Genomic DNA, 25573 nt, shown 5'->3' on the forward strand with positions numbered 1-25573 from the left:
TTAGAGAAATGCAAATCAAAACCACAATGAAATATCATCTCACACCCACCAGAATGGCCATTATCAACAAAACAGAAAATGACAAGTGCTGGAGAGGATGCGGAGAAAGAGGCACACTTATCCACTGTTGGTGGGAATGTCAAATGGTGCAACCACTGTGGAAGGCAGTTTGGCGGTTCCTCAAAAAGCTGAATATAGAATTGCCATACGACCCAGCAATACCATTGCTGGCTATCTACTCAAAGGACTTAAGGGCAAAGACACAAACGGACATTTGCACACCAATGTTTATAGCAGCGTTATTTACAATTGCAAAGAGATGGAAACAGCCAAAATGTCCATCAACAGACGAGTGGCTAAACAAACTGTGGTATATACATACAATGGAATATTATGCAGCTTTAAGACAGAATAAACTTATGAAGCATGTAATAACATGGATGGACCTAGAGAACATTATGATGAGTGAGTCTAGCCAAAAACTAAAGGACAAATACTGTATGGTCCCACTGATGTGAACCGACATTAGAGAATAAACTTGGAATATGTCATTGGTAACAGAGTCCAGCAGGAGTTAGAAACAGGGTAAGATAATGGGTGATTGGAGCTGAAGGGACACAGACTGTGCAACAGGACTAGATACAAAAACTCAAAAACGGACAGCACAATAATACCTAATTGTAAAGTAATCATGTTAAAACACTGAATGAAGCTGCATCTGAGCTATAGGGTTTTTTTTGTCTGTTTGTTTGTTTGTCTTTTTTTTTTGTACTATTATTATTTTTATTTTTTTCTCTATATTAACATTCTATATCTTTTTCTGTTGTTTTGCTAGTTCTTCTAAATCGATGCAAATGTACTAAGAAATGATGATCATGCATCTATGTGATGATGTTAAGAATTACTGATTGCATATGTAGAATGGAATGATCTCTAAATGTTGGGTTAATTTCTTTTTTTTTCTTTAATTAATAAAAAAAAAAGAATGGAGAAAAAAAAAAAAACCGCTTTAAAAACGAAAAGCGGGGCCATGGTGGCTCAGCAGGCAGAGTTCTCGCCTGCCATGCTGGAAACGGTTTCATTTCCCAGTGCCTACCCATGCAGGGGGTAAAAAAATAAAAGAAAAGAGGGCGGTGCAATGGTGGCTCAGTGGCAGAGTTCTCACCTGCCATGCTGGAGACCTGGGTTCGATATCCGGTGCCTGCCCATGCAAAAAGAAAAAAGAAAAACGCCCAATACCTAAGATGTAGACACACTTAACACAGATTCCTACATATAGATTCACACCTTCCACATGAATGGAGTGACTGCAGTTTAAATAATGCCAACTTTTATCCTGACACCTGTGAGTTCCCTCAGCTTATGCTAAACATGTGTAAAATTGTTTCTAAAGTTATTACATTTATTGGTCATATCTGAAATTTCTTTTGGAAGACAGAGTTCTCCTACAGCAATTTCATACAGCAAGTCCCACTTTAAATTCCTTTATGTAGGTAGGATATAAATAAATGAAGATGAGGTCATACATAAGTGTTAACATGTACTAGCCTATCCTGAGAGATTTAGATATTCATTTTAAAAACATTTTCTTGCCTGGTTTTTTTTGCCAAGTATTATGCTAAGGATTGGAGATACAAGATGAACCACATTCCTTATCTTTACAGAAAATGAAGCTGAGGTTCTATCTTGATTGTTTACAGACTATTAATAAACAAGTGATAATGAAAAAGATGTTCTAAAACTCTTGTCCCTCACAAAGATTCTACTGATCACTTCATAACAGGGTAAAACAAAAATAAAGTTTACTCCCTACTTTTAAGATGCATTACCAGTGCACTAAGTTAATTACAATAAGCACCACAAAAAGTTATTTACAGAATCCATTTACAGTTTCTCATTCTAATGCAATTTTACTCTCTAAAATAAAGGTTTTTTCCCCCTATATACACTGTGTTTTGGACAGGGCATAATAGACAAAAATTAGAAAAATGCATTTACTGTCCCCACAGAAGTGGTGGGTACTGGCTGGGAAAGAGCCTGATAGTGGCTTCAGAGGCTGATATGGTTCAGTTTCTTATACCTGGTTACACAGGTGGACTTAATCTGCAAATTCATTTTGTTTTACACTTACGTGACATCTTCATTTTCAAATCAGTACAGTTATGAAGATACAGAGAAAGTCCAAATCTTTAAAATATGAAATCTTAAATCTACATCAACAAGGAATATTAATCAAATCAATATATGTTAGTGCTTATTAAGTACCTATGGATACTATAAAGCACAATAACATAAATGTTATAGCAAAAATAGATATCATTTATTAATTCTCTATGATCGGCCAGAGACTGGATTAGGTACTTTGCATTCATGATCTCATTTTAATCCTCAAAACAACCCTTTTGGATATTATCCTAATTTTACAGGTAATAAAACTTAGGTCTTCTCTAAGTTACTACAGTGAATCTAAAAGACCGGAAATGTGATTAATGCTATTCTTTTTTCATATGTAAATAAAGTAATAACCAGATATAAGATCCTTTAAAAAGAACATGAAATCTAAGTTTTTCTAACTGTAAAATGTTCATTTGTTCTAACAAGAGATAGGATTTCACAAAGATTATTTCCAATATGGTTAGCCGTGACTATCCAGCCAAAACAACACATTAAATCTAGAGTATTACTCCAGAAAAACTACATGAGTATTTCTCTAAAGCCTTCGATAGCTGTTCCAATTTAAAAGGAAGAAAAGGATTTCAAGTTAATGGAGACAAACTTCAAATTTTTTTTTTATAAGCCACCATGTGGTGTTCTTTAATTATACTGAATCTTTTATCGCATATGCCAACATGAAGTTTCTTATTCAGACTTTACAGGCATCTTTCCTTAATTCAAATCAATCCGTTCCAAGCATATATCAGGAAGTGATTCAAAAATAATAATAATAAAAATCAGGCCTGTTTGGTACCATGATACAATTGGGGAAAATAAACCAGGGGAGCTTCCACCAGCTCCCAACCTCAGAACAGTCCTCTGAAATATCTACTCTTCTTAAAGAAACTAGAACATGATGAGGGGATTTCTATTCATCTACTAAAAAAAATACATCTTCAAGCGCCTGACTGATCGCTAAAACGTCATCATCTAAGGCTTGCCTTCCCACAGTCCTGCCTCCCCACCACAGCCTTCACATAGCTTCAAACTCGTCAATTCTTTGCTTCGTGTTGCCCTTCCAGATCTGCCGCAGTGTCTTGTACTTGTCACGGCCTTGTCGCATGTTTTCATTGTGTATGATATCACCGTGGGTCCTCCTGTTCTCATCTCTGGCCTGGGACAGCTCACTGGTCAGGGTCATCGGCTGCCGCTGCACACGCTCATTCTTCTCAGCCTCAGTGATTCACTTCTCCTCACTGCGGTGGTCCAGGATGCCCTCGCTGGAGAGCTCAGCACTGTAGCCTGTAAACTCTGGCCCCTCTTTCTGTGGGCTCTCCTGCACGTGGAAATTCACAGGCTCGTACACAGGTGGAGGCGGTGGTGGTGGCGCGGTCATCACCAGGTGCAGCTCCTCCTTGGTCTTCACCAGGTCATCCTGGGCTTCTTTGGCTCTGTGCTGCCACTCTTCAACCTCATCCTCCTCGCGCCTCCTAGCCTCTTCCAAAAGGGCAATCTTGGCAGTGTATTCTGCAAGTTCCGCAGCCAGCTGCTCTTGGCTCTTTATCTGATCTACAGCCTGTCTCTCCAGCTACTCCTTGGCTCGCAGTGCAGCCACACGATCAGCCTCCAAGTGCTCAGCCTCTTCCTGGGCACGCTTCCTCTTCTCCTCCAGCTGCAGGGCTCTCTGAATCTGATCGGACAGTTCTTTCTCTGCTTTCTTAGTTTTTTGTTCATAGTCCTGAAGCCTTAGCATCAGCTCCTCCTTCTCTCGCATCATCTGCTCCTTTTCCTTTCAACAGTTTCTCTCCTTTTCTTTTCAGTTTCCAGCTGTTGTCGCTCCAGCTGCTTCTGGTGCTTCTCCTCTCTGGCCTGGGCTTTCATCTGTTGTACCTCGATGGTGTCAGGCTTCCGGCGGCGCATGTACAGCTCGTGATTCCCCATGCACAACTGCAGGATCCGCTTGTTGATTCTCAGGCGTGGTGCGTAGAACACAAAGTCAGGTGCCTTCTTGTCAATGGGCTTGATGGTAAACTTTTTGTCACTGAAGGAGATGTTTCTGATTTCACTCCAAGGGAAGCCAATCTTTGGAGTCAACTTATCATCTTTCTCATAAATAATTAGTCCAAGAGCATCAACTCCAAGCCAAAGGTCTGTTCCTTTCTTATTTTTTATCTCAAAATAGTTGATTCCATACATTTCCAGGTCTTGTGCAATCTTCAGATACTCCAACATAGCACTATCTTTGAGCATCCCGCAGTGCTCAGCGTGCCACACCTGGATCCGGTTCTCCCACTGGTCTCTGGTAAGCTTGTGCTGGTCCATCACCCTCTGAGGAATCAAGCGCTCAGAGCTGAGGTACCCAGACTCGTGCATCTCTTTGTTATAGTCACCAAACTTGGCCTGCACAGCATAGGACCCAAGGAGTACTGCAGTCTCGGAGCAGGGGCAGTAAATCTCATCACTGAGAATTTCTTCCTTCACTTGGAGGAAGAAAAGTTACTGCATGATATCTTGGATGAGCTCCTCAGATACATCTTCAGGGTAGAACTTGGCCCGGAACTTGAACAGGAGAGGGTTCTCCTTTCTGACCTCCTGGGCGGACACCTTTTAACCAAGTTTCAACCAGGTAGGGAATCCTTTATTATCCACATACTGGAGTCCAAAATACCACACTTCTCTAAGGCCAATCGTCTTAACCACCTGATCAAAAGCTGTTTTCCAGTAGTATTTGGCTGGATGGCAAACTCCAGCTCTGCATCCATGGTGGTAACGCGTACATTGACTGGTTTCGGCATTTTCAGTTCCTGGCGTGTTTTCCTCGATTCTCTAGAAACTCAGCTCCGCGGGAGAGGCCGAAGTAATTCTTCCAATCCACGGCGTCTGCCAAGTGGTCTGCTATGCTGTCACCGCTGTCTGTCTCAATGTTAAATTTGATTTGGAAATATCAATGTAAACTCTTTTTTTTAATGTTTCCTTGCTAAGTCCACTAAAAGGGCCTAAAAACCATCACACCCCAGCAGCAAGGAGCACATCTAGAGTCCTAATCTTGATTCGTAAATAATATTTTCCAATAAAAGGAACCAAGACTCCTTGGAGAAATGGTTGATCACAGGGCTGGGAAAAGAAAAGTACAAGATGAAACTTGAATATTTTTCGGTGCCAGTTGTTCGGAAGTGCTCAAAGATGAAGACATGACAAAAGACAGGACAGGAACAATCTGAGCCTAAAAATGAATAACAGCAGCAATGAATCACAACTACTGAAGAAAAAAGCCCACGCTGAGATGAGTAAATGAATAAATAAATTCAAGGGAGGGAAACCTCTTTCTCACAGTAGAATGTCAACTAACACTCAGAGAGGAATGACAGGTGCTAAAACTAGAAAATCTGATGTGGAGAGGTATATTTACTTAAGTCCCAAAAGTTTCTCCCCACAGATTTCACCACAAAATAAAAAACAGTAACTTAAAAGTGGAGAAACCTGGATGATACCACTTTAACCAAATCATCAAAGTTAATATTACCAACATTAGGACAAATCTATATCATATGCCTGCCTTATATAATGTACTGAAAAGGACACATCACTTCTGTGGAACTACTGCTAAAATAAATGTGTGACCTGCATCTAATCATGAGGAAATATTAACCAACGCAAATGAGGGACAGTATACAAAACATCTGGCTGGTACACTTCAAAGACATCAAAGTCAGAAAAGATGAAGACAGGCTGAGGGAACAGTTCTAGATTAATGGAGACTTAGGAAAAGAAAAAGACAAATAAATACACAGTTTAACAATCTTTAATTTGATACTAGACATTATTTGAACAATTGACTAAATCTGAAAATGAACTCTAACGTTAAATTTGATTTGGAAATATCAATGGAACTCAGGTTGTTTTTTTTTAATGTTTCCTTGGTATGTTCACTAAGAAGACCTAAAAACCATCACATCCCAGATTTGACAATAAATTCAGCTTTTTAAAACCATATTGCTTTTACTTAAAATAACATCCTTATTTTTCGGAAATATACCCTGAAGTATAAGAGTAAAGTGGCCTGAGTCTTCAATTTATTCTCAAATGGTTCCGTAAATTGTGCGTGTGTGTCAGTGTGTGTGTACACACAATCAGAAACTACAATGTTGTCCAAACAAGTTTAGCAAAATGTAAGCAATTGGTGAATTTTTGTAAAGGCTATTTGGAAACTTATTGTACTATTCTTGCAATTTTTCTGTAAATTTGAAGCTATATGAAAAAGCCACAGGAGCCAGCTTGAAGAGGCTCTCACTGGATAAATCTGGAATAATTTGAATATTAAAAAAAAAAGACTATACTTCACTATCAAACCAACTGCAATTGATTATAAAATACTGAATAAACAAAACTCCAAGATAATATTGAAAAAAGAAATGAGTAAAAGAACAATAAAGGGAAAAATCCATTCAAACCATTAGTGGTGTCATACTTATTCTTTCCTCAAAACCTGGTCCTTAAAGATTTAAGTATTTATTTTGCCTTTTTAGGGGGGACCACACTTCAACTCCAGTCATAAGAGAAGATGCTTTCTTACAGAATAACGCCTGTTCATAAACATGGAAGGAATAACAGAATTAGAAAATCACTATTTTGTAAAACCCAATGAAATAACTGATAATGCCAAGGATTACCAATGGATGCATTAGGGAATAGGATAGGCAAAGTGCCAAATCTCTCCTACTACCTGCTAAATGCAAAATGAAAATATTTCACTTAAAATGAAGGGCTCTATTGTCTCCATATTAATCAAGTTATCAAACTCAACATCACCAGTAGTGACAAACTGACATTAGGTCCCATATGATACAACCTAATATGGAATACACATCACTTATAAAGTATTCTTGCCAAAAAAAAAAAATTTAACCTGAACCTCATCAATCCTTTAGATCTAATTTCTACTTTATAGGAAACACAAGGGATAGAGGAACAAATTAAAAGGCACCATAAAGAAATGTTCAGACAAATGCAGAAAGGGTCAAAGGAGATAACCAGTTTTATCTCTCCACAGAGGAAAACAGAAGTTGAGAGACTATTCTGGATTAAAAGAGGCAAAAAAGACACACATAACAACCAAATACAAAGCATGAACCTTGATTGCACCATGGATCAAAACAAAACAAAATGACCACAGAAGATCATTTTTTTTAAACACAGGCAATTTGAACATGGTCTGAATATTAGATGATATTTGAAAATTATAATTCATTTGCTTGGCTGAGAAAATGGGGTTATGTAGAAGTATGTCCTTATTTTTAGATGATACATCTAGGAACTGCCTACTTATTCAATCCTTAGAATTCAATTCTTTCAAAAAATATGTCTAGGACTTTGAGTCTAGAATTTAAATTTATTCATTGGAAACTAAGTTAAGGAAAGGATGAGTTAAATATAATTCAAAATTAGAAGAAAAAAAAAGGCACTTAATTCCCCACAGGAGGAAATGCTCTGATGCGCCAGTGGTTTCCAGCAACTCTGGTTATCCCTGGGATCAAGCAGCTCTGCTGCTATCCTGGTGAGAGCTTTTATGTTCTCTCCCTTTCCCTTTCCACTTAAGCTGAAACCGCCCAGTATTTTCACTGAAGAGCTTCTCTTTCAGTAAGAAGGTAATGTGTATACAAACCAAGAGAAGCACTATGTTATTCAACTACTTATTTTGCTGATCCAGCGAATCCATAGTTTGTGATTATGAGTACATAATCAACTATGAAAATACAGAGTTCTTAGCAGAAAATACGGGACTCACCTAAAGAGCTGAAGAAGGAAATTACTATTTATTGAACTGGACACTATACTTACTGTGTATTATTTATTCATCCCAATACCCCTTAAAGCAGTATTTCTGGACAGGCAGTTGAGTATGATAGTTATGAACAAAGACTCTATATCTAGATTTCCGGGATTCAAATCCAGCTCTACTAGCTTATTTACTGTATGATCTTGAGAAAGTTCTGAAATTATACCTATAAGTGATAACATAGAGCTATGGTGAGAACTAAATGAGTTATACATGTGAAGAGCTTAGAAGAAGATCAAGCATACAGTAAACACTACTTAACTGTTAGCAGATACTACTTTTGGCCCATTTTACAGAGGAAATAAACCCAAGTGGTGAAAGTAATTTCATTCACATTCATAACTATGAAGTAAGTGGTAAGGGGAAACTTGAATACATATCTGCATAAAATGCTGAGCTCCCACTCTTCCTTATGCCGTTCTCCTTACCTCCCTAAATGGTAAGTTCTCCGCAAGCGACTAAACATATAAAATGTGTCCCAGAGAGTTTCATTCTTATAGAATGGCAAGTGGCAAAGACACAGAGTTTTGAGCCACAATTTCCTCCATGTGGCAATAGCAGCTGTGAATATGGATTTTTTCCTGTGATGTTGCTGAACTATAGTAAAAACACTGCTAAAGTGCACGTGGTTCATTTGGCTGAGGAACTGTACTTAAACATTGTTCTAGGGAAAACTAATAATGAACTGCCAAACAACTGACTTAAAAAAAATTCTTTAGAAATCAATCTGCTTGTTAGTTCACGATTTCCTGCAAATCCATTTTCTTCCAGTGCTTGTTATTCCAGTTTGGTAACTTTACAGAAGGAAAGACAAATTAATAATAAACTCAACTCGCTCCCTCAGTACTCTAATCTAAATGACTATGCCAAAGGAATCAAGTTTAGAACCTGCTCATCACTGTTAAATACCATGATCCTTAATTTAGTTCCCTGCAGTACCTGTCACTATAAAGGGTTACTGGTCCTAAGGACCCTTACAATTTCAATATTCTAATACTAAATTGTTTTTGAATAGAGAAAATGAGAAATAATGGAAATAAGTATGTCTTGGTCCCTAAAATGGAAGGAGACAAAAGCAAAACATGCCTGATTTTGAAAACACCACTATTCATAGTTCATTCAAATTATCCACAAGACACTTTTAAAAGATTTTATGATCCAGAGTTTGTTCTGAAAATCATGTTTGCCATGTATAGGAAAGACTAAAAAAACATACCCAAAAATGTTACCTACAGGTAACTGAGTAAGGGGTTGCAGGCAACTTTCAGGTTCTTCTTTAGACTGCTGTGTCCACTGTAGACATTTATTCCTTTATTAATAGTAAAATGATTTTTAAAAAACCCTTTAAAAGTATCCATGTAACTAGAAGCAAATACTGCATGGGGTAAGGGGGAGAAGGCGGTAAAAGGCTGTGAGACAGGGCAGTAAATAGTTCTGAGGAGGAAAAAACCAAGCAACTGGTTTTCAACATCCACTTGCAGAAAATGTCAGCTAATATCGGATTAATGCAAAAGACTTTAGAACGCCAATACTGATTAAAAACTGGGTTCAATACTGATTCAAAACTGGGTTTAGAAATACTTAAACTAGTTATCAAAGATAACTATATTTGCGTGACATCTTATACAGAATTAAAGTTCTGAAGCTATGAGAGTCAGAATTACCCCATAAAACAACTGTTAAAATAGATGAAAAAGTGATCAGACTTCAACTACAGATATGGATGAAACTGAGCTAGATAGAACTAAGGTAAATCATAATACAGGGTAAAGGATGATATGGTCCATATTTTAAAACTTCAACTTCAGTGTGATATCAAATGAAGAGATATTTATTAGGTACAAAATTTATATTTTTGGTAGCACACTATCTAATTTAACCTGTATGGTCAATTTATTTGAACACCATAATTGCACAGAATCTTGAACAGGACATGAGATCTTGTTGGTTTGTACAGGTTAGTGTGATGCCTTAATACATCCCAGAGTAATCTGGTCATAGAATAAAAAAGTATTTGCAAAGTCTCCCTGGGGGACTGGAGAAAAAGGCAGAAACAATCAACTTCCCCATCTGGGGAATTCCTGATATTCTCACACGCAGTGTGGGGACAACCAATTCAGGAGGTTCAGCCCTCGATCTTGGTGTTCACCCTATGAAACTTATTCCTGCAAAGAACAGGCTAAGCCTACATATAATTATGCCTAAGAGTCACCCCCAGATAACTATTTTTGTTGCTTAGATGTGGCCTCTCTCTCTATAAGCCAACTTGGCAGATGAACTCACTGCCCTCCCCCCACTACGTGGGACATGACTCCTGGGTGTAAATTTCCCTGTTAACATGAGACATGACTCATGGGAATAGGCCGGGATCGGGCATCACGGGATTGAGAAAGCCTTCTTGACCAAAAGAGGGAAGAAAGCAATGAGACAAAATAAAAGTTTCAGTGGCTGAGAGATTTCTTTCAAACAGAGCTAGAGGTTATTCTGGAGGTTCGTTATTCTTATGCATCACACAGATATTCCTTTTTAGTTTATGGTGCATTGGAGTGACTTGAAACTGTTGAGTTGTGTACCAGTAGCCTTAATTCTTAAAGACGATTATATAACAATGGGACTGTGATTGTGAAAAACTTGTGGCTGGTGGTCCTTTTATCCAGGGTATGGACAAATGGGTAAAAAAAAAAAAGGACAAAAAATAAATAAATAAGGGGGGGTGCACGAGATAAGGGATAAAAAAAATTTGGGTAGACTGCAATACTACTGGTCAATGAGAGGGAAGAGTAAGGGGTATGAAATGTATGGGTTCTTCTTTCTTTTGATTTCTTTTTCTGGAGTGATGCAAACGTTCTAAAAATGATCATGGTGATGACTACACAACTATGTGATGATACAGTGAGCCATTGATTGTATACTATGGATGGACTATATGATGCACAAAGATCTCAATAAAAATATTCTTAAAAAATAAAAAGAAAGAAGATAACTACACTAGAATAATCAGGCTGACAACACCTTAGCCCACTTATCCACCATCACAAAGAGAGACAAGATATCATGTACCTCCTAATGTGATGTAACAGGAAGTACACATCATCTATGAAGTATTTTTTCACAACCACCATGACCCAGTCTGCTTTAATATCATATGTCTGTACATGCACAGTGTCTAACAACACACACACAAAACAGTCTTAATAGTGATTACCTCTGGGGAAAGGGTTGCCTCTCCTTCCCCTTGCAGGAGATGGGTACTTTTTTTACTTTTTAAAATAATAAGTGGTTTATTAAAAATAAACTTTTTAAAAATGCAGAATTAAAACTATTTCAAAGTCAATACACATCACACACCGTATTACTCTTTAACAATATACCTACTTAAACCTGAGTATTTTAGTTCACTTCTAAATTCCTCATTTTAGAGTTGTTCAAAAGAATTTGTTAATTACTAAACTAAACACAAAGGCATACCTACCACTCCATTTCTAAGAATGACCATATTACATAAACAAAAATAACACAGTAACATAATGGCAAGAAAATAAGATAACTAACATAACCAAACACTGCTCTATGTCTACCAGTTTATGTAATTCTGGAGGCTTTACAAATGTTCTCCCATTAAATTTATTTTTATTTATCTATTTTTTTTAAATAACATGGGCAGGCACCGGGAGTCAAACCTGGGTCGCTGGCATGGCAGGTGAGGACTCTGCCTGCTAAGCCACCATGCCCCACCCATCTGCCATTAAACATAATTTCCCAACTGGATCACACTGATAGCTCAGCCTTCTGTGTGTGACAGCACCAAGTAATATTTGTAGATGGCCTTGTTAACTTGGATGTCAACCAAAAATATACTCAAATATCCTGTCTCTTTAATAATCCATTCTAGACTTACCATCTGTAAATGTAACTAAATCCAAGACTTTCTAGCATAAACCTTTATTCCTGACCTATTGTGAGATTTCGATTTGTGACATGCCTAGCAACAGCACCACTCAGTAAATGCCAGATCCCTATAAAAGTTCCTTGGGAAGGCTGAAGATGACAGTGCTTACATTCACCTTTACAAGCTCTGCAAGGATGACCTAAACCATAATTAACATAAAGTGAGTGGCAAGCAGCTCAAAAGAAAGCCAGATGAAAATGTAAATTCAGAGTCTTAAAATGTAGAATATAGAGGACCTAGAGACAGACAGAAGCTAGAGAAGAGGGAATGGTTACCTATTATATACAGACTAGTTAACAAGATTAAATTTAAAAGTATGGGAATGGATAGATGCGATGTAGCTGATTAGTGGGTTTATAAGTAATAGTGACATTTTGAAAGTGAATATGATTGAAAGGAGTTGTTTAGAGCTGTGTACTTCACTGATTAACACTACAAATATAAATAAGTTATTGCATGAACTACTTCAAAGACATGGCACTTGTATAAAGAGTTAATAGAGGAATATATGGGGAAAACTACTTATTGTATATTCCTACATAATATAATAGGAACATCTTGCTAGTACCACAACAATACTGGGATTAATAATTGCAGGGGACAATAGTTAAACAGAGTTTCTCTTTGGTGTGGGTGTGTCTGTTATTTTTTTCTTTGGAGCAATGAAAATTGTCTAAAATTGAGAGTGATAATGACTGTAGAACCAAGTGAGGATACTGCGAAACACTTTATTTTGGATAGACTGAATGCTATATTAATATATCTCAACAAAATCTGCAGATTCAAAATAAATAAATAAAAATAAGAAAACCAGATGATTAACCTAAAATGGTAACTGCAACTGAGCTGCACAAGTGAAAATGAAAAGGGTAGGCTGTGAAAGCAACTGATGTCTGGGGTAAAAAGGTGCCACAGACACAAAGGAGGCTTTACAAGGAAGTAAAAAAAAAAAAACACTGAAAGAGCATGATCTCAGACTGCTGGGAAAGAGCGGGAACCTGAGCAAAGGCAACCAGGCAGTCTTTAAGGGCAAAATATAATACTACAAACTACAGAGGTAAAAAAAAAAAAAAAGGTAACTCAGTTCATTCACTTGTATCTTTTTAGTCAAAGAAAGGGCAATCTATATTGTCTTCAAACAGGAAGACAAGGAGGTAAATATGCAAGTATGACTATCAGGCTAAGGTTTCTTTTTAACACAGAAAAAAATTACATAAGTTAAAAGCTGCTTCCTTTCAACTTTCTATTTGCAAAGTTGATTGTTTAAGTAAAGACTTAAACAATCTGTTTTTATCAGTTAAACTAGCGATCCCAGTTTAACAAAGATCGTACCATATGCATGTTAAACTGGAATGGCTAGGGTGAAATGTGAGCCTCCTCAAAAATAAAAAAGTAATAAAAACTAAATGAGGGCAGGCAATGGTGGCTAAGCGGCAGAGTTTTTAGCCTGCCATGCCGGAGACCTGGGTTCAATTCCTGGTGCTTGCCCTTACCAAAAATTAAAAATAAAAAAACAACAACTAAATGAACCTGAAATTTAAAAATGTAATAAAAACTAAATGAAACTAAAGCAATCAGTTTTAAAACGCAAACTCTCTTCTTAAAGAGACAAACATCTTTTGTGCATCAAAGAACTTCATCAAGAAAGTAGAAAGACAGCCTACACAATGGGAGATAATATTTGGAAATGACATATCAGATAAAGGTCTAGTATCCAGAATTTATAAAGAGATTGTTCAACTCAACAACAAACATGCAACCCAATTACAAAATGGGAAAAAGACTTGAACAGACACCTACCAGAAGAGGAAATACGGATGGCCAAGAGGCACATGAAGAGATGCTCAACGTCCCTGGCCATTAGAGAAATGCAAATCAAAACCACAATGAGATATCATCTCACACCCACCAGAATGGCCATTATCAACAAAACAGAAAATGACAAGTGCTGGAGAGGATGCGGAGAAAGAGGCACACTTATCCACTGTTGGTGGGAATGTCAAATGGTGCAACCACTGTGGAAGGCAGTTTGGTGGTTCCTCAAAAAGCTGAATATAGAATTGCCATACGACCCAGCAATACCATTGCTAGGTATCTACTCAAAGGACTTAAGGGCAAAGACACAAACGGACATTTGCACACCAATGTTTATAGCAGCGTTATTTACAATTGCAAAGAGATGGAAACAGCCAAAATGTCCATCAACAGACGAGTGGCTAAACAAACTGAGGTATATACATACGATGGAATATTATGCAGCTTTAAGACAGGATAAACTTATGAAGCATGTAATAACATGGATGGACCTAGAGAACATTATGCTGAGTGAGTCTAGCCAAAAACTAAAGGACAAATACTGTATGGTCCCACTGATGTGAATGGACATTCGAGAATAAACTTGGAATATGTCATTGGTAACAGAGTCCAGCAGGAGTTAGAAACAGGGTAAGATAATGGGTAATTGGAGCTGAAGGGATACAGACTGTGCAACAGGATTAGATACAAAAACTCAAAAATGGACAGCACAAGAATACCTAAGTGTAAAGTAATCATGTTAAAACACTGAATGAAGCTGCATCTGAGCTATAGGGTTTTTTTTGTTTGTTTTGTTTTGTTTTTACTATTATTATTACTTTTATTTCTTTTCTCTATATTAACATTCTATATCTTTTTCTGTTGTGTGGCTAGTTCCTCTAAACCGATGCAAATGTACTAAGAAACGATGATCATGCATCTATGTGATGATGTTAAGAATTACTGATTGCATATGTAGAATGGTATGATTTCTAAATGTTGTGTTAATTTCTTTTTTTTCCGTTAATTAATAAAAAAAAAGAGACAAACATAACTAACAACAAAAACTAATAAATTTGCCATCAGAATTAAGTTTTATTTCTGATCAGTTATAACTAATTTTACATATCTGATACTTCAAAATTGTTTCAATTCTTGATCACCTTTAAATAAGCACTGGGAGGGAATCATCAGAGTTACATTTTGAGTCTATTAAATTATCAAAGGGTGAAAAACACTTGACTCTTATTCCTCACCTTTCCTGGAAGAACCAAAGTGTCCCCTATGAAGGCCAGTGGCCTTAAACCTAGACCCTTTATCCTGCTATTGGAAAAGCGAACATCTTTTCTCTATTATGTTAAAACACATCTTCTTATGCAAACTTCAAAGTGCCAGTTGCTACCCCGAAGATACCACCTTAGGCATCCTGCACATGAGTATCTTTATAAAGCAAATTAAACACCAGGGAATCCTGCCAATACCATCAAAGAAAAACTGTGGAACAACATCTTAGAAAAAAGACAGGAATAAATTCTTCAAAGTTATAATGGCCAGATTTTTAGACTCAGATAATCACATACAAAACAGAATAAATGTTCATCTACAGGAATCCAAATTATAAACATATTCTCCATTCCAGAGAACAGAATGCTTTCAGTTTCTTCTCTCCTTAACCCAGGATTTATTTCATTTACTGCCAGATTGGGCTCCTTCAGGCCCTAATTTGAAACTAGAACTACAAAAGTTTTCTTGTCAGGGATCCCTTAAAAGCCCAGGTAGACCAAACACCATAAAAATTAACACAATTTACCCACTCTCATTTTAGCCCTTTTAAAAAAAAATGTGTCTATAGGGGAATTACAGAAAGTTTGCTGACATGAAAAGGTTAAGTGCTCCCTTATAGCATTCAGCAAAGAACTGTATGTCAAGAGAATCAAACTCACAGATACCTATTAGAAAAAAAGAAAAAGATTTATGAACCACAGATTCGTGGCACATTAAAAAATTGTGTGCGCGTGTGTGTGTGTGTGTGTGTGTGTGTGTGTGTGTTTTTAAGGGTAATCCAAAACTCTGGCTTCATCAATCACCTGAGCACCCTGCGACTAGGATCATTAAAATATTCTCCCGTAAACTCTGGCATAGCTAGACTTTGTCAAAGTAACTTGAGTCCTGCTATAACTCCAACGGCCCAAACTGCATCTTAGTACACCTCCTCTCCCTTCGTGAGGACAAGGGATGCTGTCAATAATGACCACATAGCAGTGGACTTTCATATGTATCATCTTATTTGATCTCTACAACTCTGAAAGACAATTATTATTCCATTTTACAAGTGAAATAAGGTAAGTGGCACACCCAAGTACAAGTAATTCGTAAGTGAAGTGGGACTCAAAGCTAAACACACACAGGTAAGAAGTCAGTGAGAAAAATTCCCAAGTTCTTATTTAAAGAGGAGAAAAAAATTATTTTGCCACAGCCATCAAAACTGCAACATACTGGTCTGTAGATAGAGCAATGGATTTGGAGTCAAGAAATCTGGGCCTCATCCATAACAGATAATGACTTTAAGCTTCCTGTTAATTCTGTTAAGAACAGGGCCTGTTAATTCTGTGAGAACAGGGCCTGTTAATTCTGTGAGAACAGGACCTGATCTTTTCCTAACTCTGAACGGGTCTTCAAGGTCACAGTTATAAGTTATCAGACTGGCCAAAAAAAGACAAGGATCGTGAAATGTTTTGAAATATCTCAAAAAGGAATCTATATCCATAGCTTTCTTAGGTGTGAAAATAGTACTGTATTATAATTATATAGATTATCCTTTTGTTTTACATAGGTTTCCTGGTTTAGCAACATTTTGGTTTTTTAACTGACAGTTTTCATTTAATACGATACAGATGAATTTAATCCATTTAGATTTACTGTGATGAAAGAAATAGAGCTTATTTCTTGTGCCTTATTTTGGTTTTCTACTAGATTATTATTTTTCTTTATGTCTTGTTCATCCTGTTTTCCTGTTTTCCACATTTCAGTGATAAAGTTTAAACTTTTACTTAATTGGAAGCAAAAAAACATACTTAATGCATGGGTGTGTATTTACCCTTAATTTTTTAACATGCATATATAGCTTTAAATTTTATTTTTCTCCCCTCTCCCCAACAAGAACAGGATCCTTAAACAAGTTTTAACTACCCACAGAACAGTCCTTCCACTCCACCCCATCTTGCTACTGTTATCTTTATCTTTCTAAAAAAAAAAAAAAAGGCACGAGTTATTTTTTAACAATCAATGTAATTAGATTTACTGACATTTTCTTATCAATTTCTGTGCCCAACAATGTTCCTTATATACATACACTTTTCCTCTGGACTTATTCCTCAGTCTAAATATACATTTAATGATTGTTTCAGCAAGTCTATGGTTGGTAAGCTCCCTTGGTATTTTGAATCTGGCCCCTTTCAACTCTCAGGAGATGCCTTACATGCCAAACCACCTGCTGATTCTGGAAGTCACACATCAGTCCATGGCCTTTGCTTCCATCTGGAATTCCATCTCCTCCAGGCCCCAGAAGAAGTAAGCAGTCAGTTTTCAAGGTTCAAGCCTCTTCTAGGCAGCTTCTTCCTGAAGCCCTCCACTCTCCTGGAAGAAATGACCATTGTCCCCCACAGACATTTACCAATGCTTACACTAGGAAAAACACCACACTCACTTGTATACTAAACTTTGGTAAGTAGAGTTGGTGCCCAGCCTTTTTCTGACACAGAAACACTATCTGTAGAGCCCATGAGACAAAACAGTAAGAGTGCTCTCGCCAAGCCCGGGCTGGGAGAGGGCCTTTGGTCAATCCGGATTCCACCACTTTCCTAGCACCACTGTAAGCCATTCAAGGTACACTAAACAGGAAGCTCTACAAGGCCAGAGCTTGTCAGAGTCACTTTTGTATTCCCAGAACCAGCACACTTCCCAGTACTATACAGGTCTCCGTTAATACTTCCTGAAAGTTTGGGGAGAAAAGGCACTCTTTACCACCTACCCAACCACCCAAACACACATATGCCACTATTAGCTTTGAGCGGAAAAAAAATCTTCCTCCCTGCCCCCACCCCCTCCCCATGTAAAACTTCCATCACTATCAGGGAGAAGGCTGATTAGGTCACTAAAATAAAATTGAAGGCGGTACAATGGTGGCTCAGTGGCAAGAATTCTCACCTGCTGACCTGGAGACCCGGGCTCGACTACCACAGCCTGCCCATGCCAAAAGAAAAAAAAATCGAACACAACAATACCCGAACTCCACTAACAGATACTACGACTAAAAAGTACAACTCACAAGTAGTTAATGCATGGATGGTTCTTGCACCTTTGAAACATTCCAATAAGACCATCTGTCAGTTATGACTGAAATCAACATCCACTTGTTGTTTTAAGTTGGAAATAAATTTTTATTGTATGTAGCTTCAGGCACATGGGTTACCAGAGATGGAGATGCTAAGCAAGCTTATGCATCACTCCTTTAGACAGTACACAACTTTTAGACAACGCCAATGGTCTTCCTTATAAGGAAGCAACACTAAACCAGTGAGCACAGAGGATTAGGAAGTGCTACGGCGCCTCGCATGATCACATCCTAAGCATACAGTCTGCACGTCATACTATAATCTGCATTTGGCAGAAAATAAAAACAAAATTCTTGATTGAGTACTTCTGTGAAAGAAGGCAAAGACAACTGTTTTTCCTCCAAAACAAATTATTTATAGATACTTTCTCTTTCACCTCCTTCTAGTACAAATGCTGTGTATAAGATTTTTAAATGATCAAATTCGTATATACAGGCATTTCCAACAATCTTGGGTACTGGTTGAGTTTCAACTCAGCAACCCATAATTCTTCATAATAACAGGATTTACACTTTTCTTCCAATACTTTAAAGTACTCTCCTGATTTAACTAATTCTCTTCCAGTGTTTGAGATAGGAGAGGGCAGGTTTCAGACAAGATATCTAAAAGTCCTTTGGGCAGCTGCACTACAGGGCAACAAGAGATGTTATTCCACCAAAGGACAGGGGCAATAACTATATGATGATACTGTGAACCATTGATTGTACACCAGGTATGGAATGTTTGTATGTTGTTTGTTCAATAAAATTATTTTAAAAATTAAAAAAAAAAAAAAGGGCAGGCCAGGGTGGCTCAGTGGCAGAGTTCTCACCTGCCATGCCGGAGACCCAGGTTTGATTCCCAGTGCCTGTCCATGCAAAAAAAAAAAAAAAAGACAGATTTCAAAATATACATCAGACAAAATCTGAAAAAGAATAAGGCCTTAAACTGACTTTAAAACACACACCCTGCCATAAAGTTGTGTGCGCTTCTTAGTATAAAACAATAAGGTCAGATTTTTCTTCTATAAGGTAGGTCGCGTAAGTTATCTAAACTTATAAAACACATTTGAGGATGTTACAAATTAAAAGTCATTTTTGTTCCCAGACAAAAGGAGTAAAATCTCTTTCTACAACTGAAGTAAAACAGGGAAAGAAGGCAATCTACATGCTTAGTTTGTAATAGAATTCAAACCACCTAATTTCAAAATAAACGTGTGCCTTCTTGGAGGCATAACTAGTAATAAACGAATCTTTCTTAAGATGAAAATGAGTGAAATACTTCTATTTTATTAAACAAACTCCAACTGTATGTCAGTACTGCTTGAACTAACATCCGCACGGGGCGCGTCTCCCCATGCTGAGGGGCACGAGCTGCCCCCCATGGTCCCAGCAGGGCCTGACCACCTGCACCTCACAGACCAGGAGACCACAGAGAAGGAACCTGTTCGAGGTCATACTCAAGCTACGGAAAGAAATGTGGGATCTCCAAAGAGGAAACCTAACTACTTGTTAAAGAGGGCTTTGAAAACTACTGCTTTTTTATTTCTTTACTTTGTATATGTATTATACAATAAAAAAAGTTAAAAGGAAGCCAAGTCAATTTTTTAAAAATAATAGATATAGAAAGTATCACAAATGAGTAAATAATTATGTTAATGAATAAATCCATTGCATTTATTTTTATCTGACAGGAAGAAAAATGTACAAGCTTTGGACTTTAGTTTTCCATAAATCCTACCATATTAAAAAGAAGAAATTGAGAAACAGGCATAATTCATAACTATTTCTAACTCCATGACTTCTTATATTATCTAAAACATAATCAGAGTTCCGATGATATCAATAATCACTTATAAATTCCCTAAGGATCAGAGAATATGGAATTTAAGATCTGGAAGGAAACAAACATATAAGGTATAATTTATTGAAGATTGTCTTGTCTAATACCTTTATTTTCCAGATGAGAAAAACCAATGCTCAGAAAGCTGGTTGTTTTTTTTTCTTTGTATGCTGTATGGTTTCATTCTTTTCCCATGTGAGTATCCCCTTATTGCAGCACGATTTGTTGAATTTTTGTTTTTGTTTGACTTGTATATTTGGAAAGTGCATGGACTGAGAACCAAACCCGGGCCGGGTCTCCCACAGGGCAGGTGAGAATTCTACCACTGAACTACCCTCGCACCCCACTTAGAATGTTTTAAGAGACTTTCACACACATGCTGACCTAAATGTTAAGGCCTGGAGTAGACTTTACCTTCTGCTCCAACTGTTCTTTTTAATATACTATGCTGCAGGATACATAATAAAACACTATATATTAAGTTTCCAGAATAGAGCTCCTGGAAGAAAAACCAAGACAAAATTACATTATTTAAATCTAAAAAAATAAAGCTTTTGGATAAGAATTATACAAAGTTACACAAACAAACAAAAAATCTTTCCTGAGGCAGTAAAAGTTTTCGAAGAGCTAGAATAAACAAGGCTTTAAAGGAAGGAAGAAAGGAGCTCAGTAAGTGACAAAAGAGAGGTAGACACAGTTCTTGAGGATTTGGTCAAAAGTCTAGAATCAAGTAAAACAACAAGACATGCTGTGTTGAAGTCTTGCTGATATAGGTCAACATGGTAGGGTGGATAATTAACCAGCTTTGAGATCTATTATAAAAAGATTAGCCAAAGAGCAACTAAAAAGACAATGACAATTAAATGCAATGCAAGATCTTGGATGGCATCTAATGATGGAGTAAAAGGCTCAGGAGGACTTTACTGGGATATATGAAAAACCAGGCATATAGACTGTAAGCTTTATATCATGCTAAACTTCTTGAACTTGATAAATGTACTCAAGGTGGCTATACACTAGCAAATATCCTCGCTCTTAGGAAGTGTTCATGGAAGTATCGGTTCAAGGAGCATGATGCATATAGCCTACTCTCAGATGTTCAGAAAAAAGACAGACAGGAGAGAGGGACAGGAGAGGAAGAGGGGGAACAGGGAGAGGGGGGAAAGTGAGCCAGAGCACACACACGTAAATACGGCAACATGTTAGAATTGGTAGAGCTAAGTATGGAGTGCGGGACACGTTGGAGCGCTCTGTATGGGTTTTACAGTATTTTTTCAGCTGGCCTCTAAGTTTGAAATTATTTCAAAATAACAAGTTTTAAAAAAAACAGTCAAAGGTGGGGGAAGAAAGCCACTAGAAGGTAAGCAAATGTGTAAGATAGAAAATAAGGCCACAGTCTTTATACACATTCCTCATAATTGAATATGGTATTTAAAACTATTACTTTTTAAGTATATCAAGTGTCAGATCGCAATGGTCTTACCTTACTTGGTGATAACTAACATGTGCCTAAGATTAGACTAAAGTCATTTCTACCAACTTCAGAACTTTATCCTTTACTAATATTCACTGAATAACCTGTCAACGCCCTCTCACAGAGTCCTACTGAGTTATTGACCTTACCAGATGATCATTTTAAAACATTAAACTCTCCATCCTTATCCTGGAACTGTAAAATGAACAGAACAATCATTTCTGGGGAAAACTAAATATAAAATTGTTCCTGGGGTAGAGGCTCAATGTATTCCTTTTTTTTTTTATGTCAAAGAGTGTATGTCCCAGGGAATAAATACCAATTTTCTTTTTGCTTCCTTAGTTTCTGTACTTTCCAAATTTTCTACAAGAATGAATAACTTACATAATTAATGTCCAAAAATATATTTTTAGTCAAATATAAAAGAAAGTCGGCTTTCTTTTATTAATAAGTATTAAAATGTTTGTAATACTTATTCTAAATGTTCTCCCCCTTAAGCCTCTTCATGCTTAATATTTATCAATGTTTAATATTTAACCAACTTTTTACAATAGAAACCTCACTATTATTAAGGTTTTCTTCCCTCTTGATGGCCACATAAACAGTAAAAATTAGATAAATAAAATATCAACAACTCACACAAATGTTCCTATCCAGATGCACTATTTTAATAATAAATTAATGAAATTTAATTAAATATTATATTCACAAAAAAATTAAATTCACCCTATTTCTTGAGAAGGAACAACTATTATTTAATAGACTATTCTGCCTATATAAAGAGCAGACTATCAACTCCCCTATGAAGAAGGTATGGGCTCTGATGCTGTTCTCCCCTTTTCTTCTGTCCTGAAGGAATGAGAAATTGGACTGACCATCCCCACTCTTCCTTGGATCCCATGAAGACTCGAGGCAGTAAGAAAAGGCGGAATGCCTGCTTCCCCTGGTACTCTCTTTCACTAAACAGTATCATATCTGCTGTGTGCAGGGTGCTCTGACAGGTGCAGGCTTTTTCTTAAGTAAAACCTCTCACACTCACCTGGGACCTCACCTGAGGCTGTGGCCTCATTTACACCCGGTTCTAAGGGATCGACCTCAGGGCTTGTGACTGCAGGTGGTAAAAGGTCAGGATCCTACCTGGTCCTGCCAGAACTCCCTCCCCTCCAGTCCCCCTCCCCAGCAATACCACCCCAACCCAAACAGGGAGAGGCAGGTCTCAACCAGGTAAACAGCCTGCCGACCACCCACATCCCAGGCCTTCAGAAGCTGTTCCACAGCTGCCAACTGAATTCTCAAACACAAGCTCTCCATGTATTCTGCCACTTTCTCCCCGATTTCACTATTATCAGGTATAATGTTAAATATTAGGTGGCCGCTCCATGCCAGACCCTGAAATCAGAAGCTGCCTCAGAGGCAAAATGAACACCACGTGATGCTGCAAATGGATTATTTCGTGGACAAATCTAAAAAAAAAGACATTTCTAAAGGTACTTTTGCAAATTCACTGCAATCAAAATAAAAATCATTCCTTTAGATCAAGCTATATAGTACTAACTTCAGAAAAACAAAGGTGCCTCATGTCCACGTGTAAATGCAGAACAGTGACCTAGAATAAGGCATAACTGAGATTTCTTCTAACAGAGTTAACCCAATTTCAGTATTACAGCTTTGCCCAAGAAGAAATTACATATACTTTGGTATTTATAGAATAAAATTCCAATTCATCCTACTATTTTCACAGCTGCTAATTTTCCAAGAAGTGCCCTCCTTAGGTTCAGCCCTTCGCCTCCCAGGGGCTCCACATTGGCCCCCATCACCACCATCTCTCCGGTGCTTAACCAAACTCCCTTTCCCCAGGTTTGGGTGGGAGAAAGGATGCACTCTGGGAAACTTTTTTTATTGTACGCAGAGGTTAGTGCTCTAGATCAAAGTGGCCTGGATACTGAGGAGAGAGAAATAAATGATAATCCTTGGCCTCAGGTCCCACAATCTAACAGGGAGACAAGAAATACATACAACCAGTAAGTATGATAAGTGTTACTGAGATTACAAAAATGCTCTGAAATTATGTAAGAGGGGGCTAGAGAGTGGGGCTGGGCAAGGACACCTGCTTAAGAGACGAGGACCCAGCCAGACTAGGACAGGGAAGAAAAGAGAAAAATATCCTTACTCATCTCAACTGTCAATGCTGTATTTTTCAGAAGATTGACTGCAGTTTTCTGTAGACTAAGAATATGACTGCAGATTATTTCAAGATACTTAGCACTTTATTTCGGGAGCACATCAGATACGAATACAGACCCACCCAACTGCAATACTACTTTGGAACAATCTCATTTGGCCATGAACAGATGTCTCTGTATCTGCCAACAACACACACACACACACACACCACTCCAATTAATGGACCTGGGCGGAAGCCCTAGAAAGCACTTTAGTGTCTGACATTCCAGAGATGAGAATACCACTTACTGCAGGACGCTGGCAAATCCCTGTGCCTCCTTTTCCTAATCTTATTACAGCATATATTACTTTAATATGATCACCTGAAGACTGTTGGTCTCCCTGAACTGGAATATAAGCACCAGGAAAGCAGGGACTTGGGCTTTATGGCTGCCGTAGCCCACCCACTCAGCACAATGCCTAACCCTTAGGAGGTGCCCAATATATTCTGTATTTGACTGAATGAAGACTAGTCAGTATAAAGTAACACACCCTCTGTTCCCAAAACCCTAGACCTTAACAATGAACTATGACCCGACAAAGTGTGTAGCTCAGCAATACAGCAAGGTTATCACTTTAAAAGACTTAATTATCACCTTCCTTTTGAAACTAAGATAACATTTGGCATATCTAAAAATAATTAGCCCAAGAGATCTGCAAAAATTGTTTTAACATAGTCTCTTTAATATCAACGCTTTTCTAAAATGTGCATTGTGAGAGAATACAAACATCCGTTTAGGTAAATGGACTCTTCAATGATTCATCCTTCAATACGATTTCTTTAATTCTGTTGATTTTAAGTCCACCTAATTTCAGTCATTTTTAAAAACTGTTTCTCAGCGTGCAGTAAATCTAGAATCTTCTTTTAAAGATTTTTCCCGATCCCATTCTCCACTCCTTAAAGCAAGATATATAAAACTAACCACCCTTGGATCCGAAGATTGCTTGGGGATTTCCTATATGCAATGAGGCACATAAAAAAAAAAAGGCTAGTGAGACTTGAAACAGAAGGAAAGATTTCAGAAATTTTCAATAATATAACCACTTTAGGCCCACTTTACAAAGAATTAACTTCTTTCGGGGATGACTCAGAATTATGATCCCTAGATGTAACTCATAAGGAGCTCATCACACAAATTCTGTCCCATTATGTGGAAACCGTAGTCCTGGTGGCCAAACATAAAAACGCCAAGTTTTAAACACACCCACATTTTTGCTTAATTAGGGACTTAAAACGGACATTAGCGGTTCTCCCTTAAAGCCTATCTGAAAGCCCTAACAAAACAAATACAATACGCTTGCGGTGACGTCTCTGCACAGAAATACTTCAAGCCACACACACACAGATGTGTCTGGTGTATTAAACAAATGACAGGAAAGCGAACCCTGCTTTTCACGATTGGCGTGGATTCCAGGGGACAAGCCCGCCACCTGGACACATGGCTGGGAGCGTGAGAGCTCATCGCTCTCACACTGAGTGGAAAATCCAAAGATGTCCGCAGCACTTATTTAAAGTTTCCACCTTCACACACCCCCTGCCCCCCAAGAGCCGGGTCGGAGGACTCCGCCCGGCGAGGAAGTGGGCACTAGGCTTCCGTCCGCCGCCCCGGCAGGACTCCGAGCCTCTGCCCGTCCCCGCGAGACCCTCCTTCCTGCCGGCGGAGCCCCCCCCGCCCCGGGGACAGTTCCCGCTCCGCGCGCGGCCACTCTAAAATGGAGACCGAGCCGTTGGCGCCGCGTCCCCCCGCCGACCCCCGCCCGGGCCCGCGCCCCCCACCCGCCTCCCACCAGACTCCCGCCCGGTCCCCGCCCGACTCCCGCACGCCAGCCGGGGGCGAAAGCCCGCAGCCGCCCACCCGCCTCGGCCGGCTCGCCTCGGCCCCCCGGCAACGCCCGGCGCCCTCCTCTCCCCGGCTCGAGGCCGCGAG

General features: G+C 38.3%; 1 protein-coding gene and 1 pseudogene across 3 annotated transcripts in view; both read right to left on the reverse strand.

Moving 5' to 3' along the window:
- The window catches only part of USP12 (ubiquitin specific peptidase 12), a 128001-nt gene that overhangs the window by 102197 nt on the left and 231 nt on the right, over window positions 1–25573 (reverse strand). The window lies entirely within an intron of this gene.
- Window positions 745–25573, reverse strand: LOC143681671 (ezrin pseudogene; annotated as a pseudogene). The gene is made up of 2 exons (XR_013174777.1): window positions 25502–25573; window positions 745–24601 (listed from the first exon to the last, which is right to left on the reverse strand). The product of XR_013174777.1 is annotated as an ezrin pseudogene (transcript).

Source organism: Tamandua tetradactyla, chromosome 4 (genome assembly GCF_023851605.1).
Source record: "Tamandua tetradactyla isolate mTamTet1 chromosome 4, mTamTet1.pri, whole genome shotgun sequence".
Taxonomy (NCBI): Eukaryota; Metazoa; Chordata; class Mammalia; order Pilosa; family Myrmecophagidae; genus Tamandua; species Tamandua tetradactyla.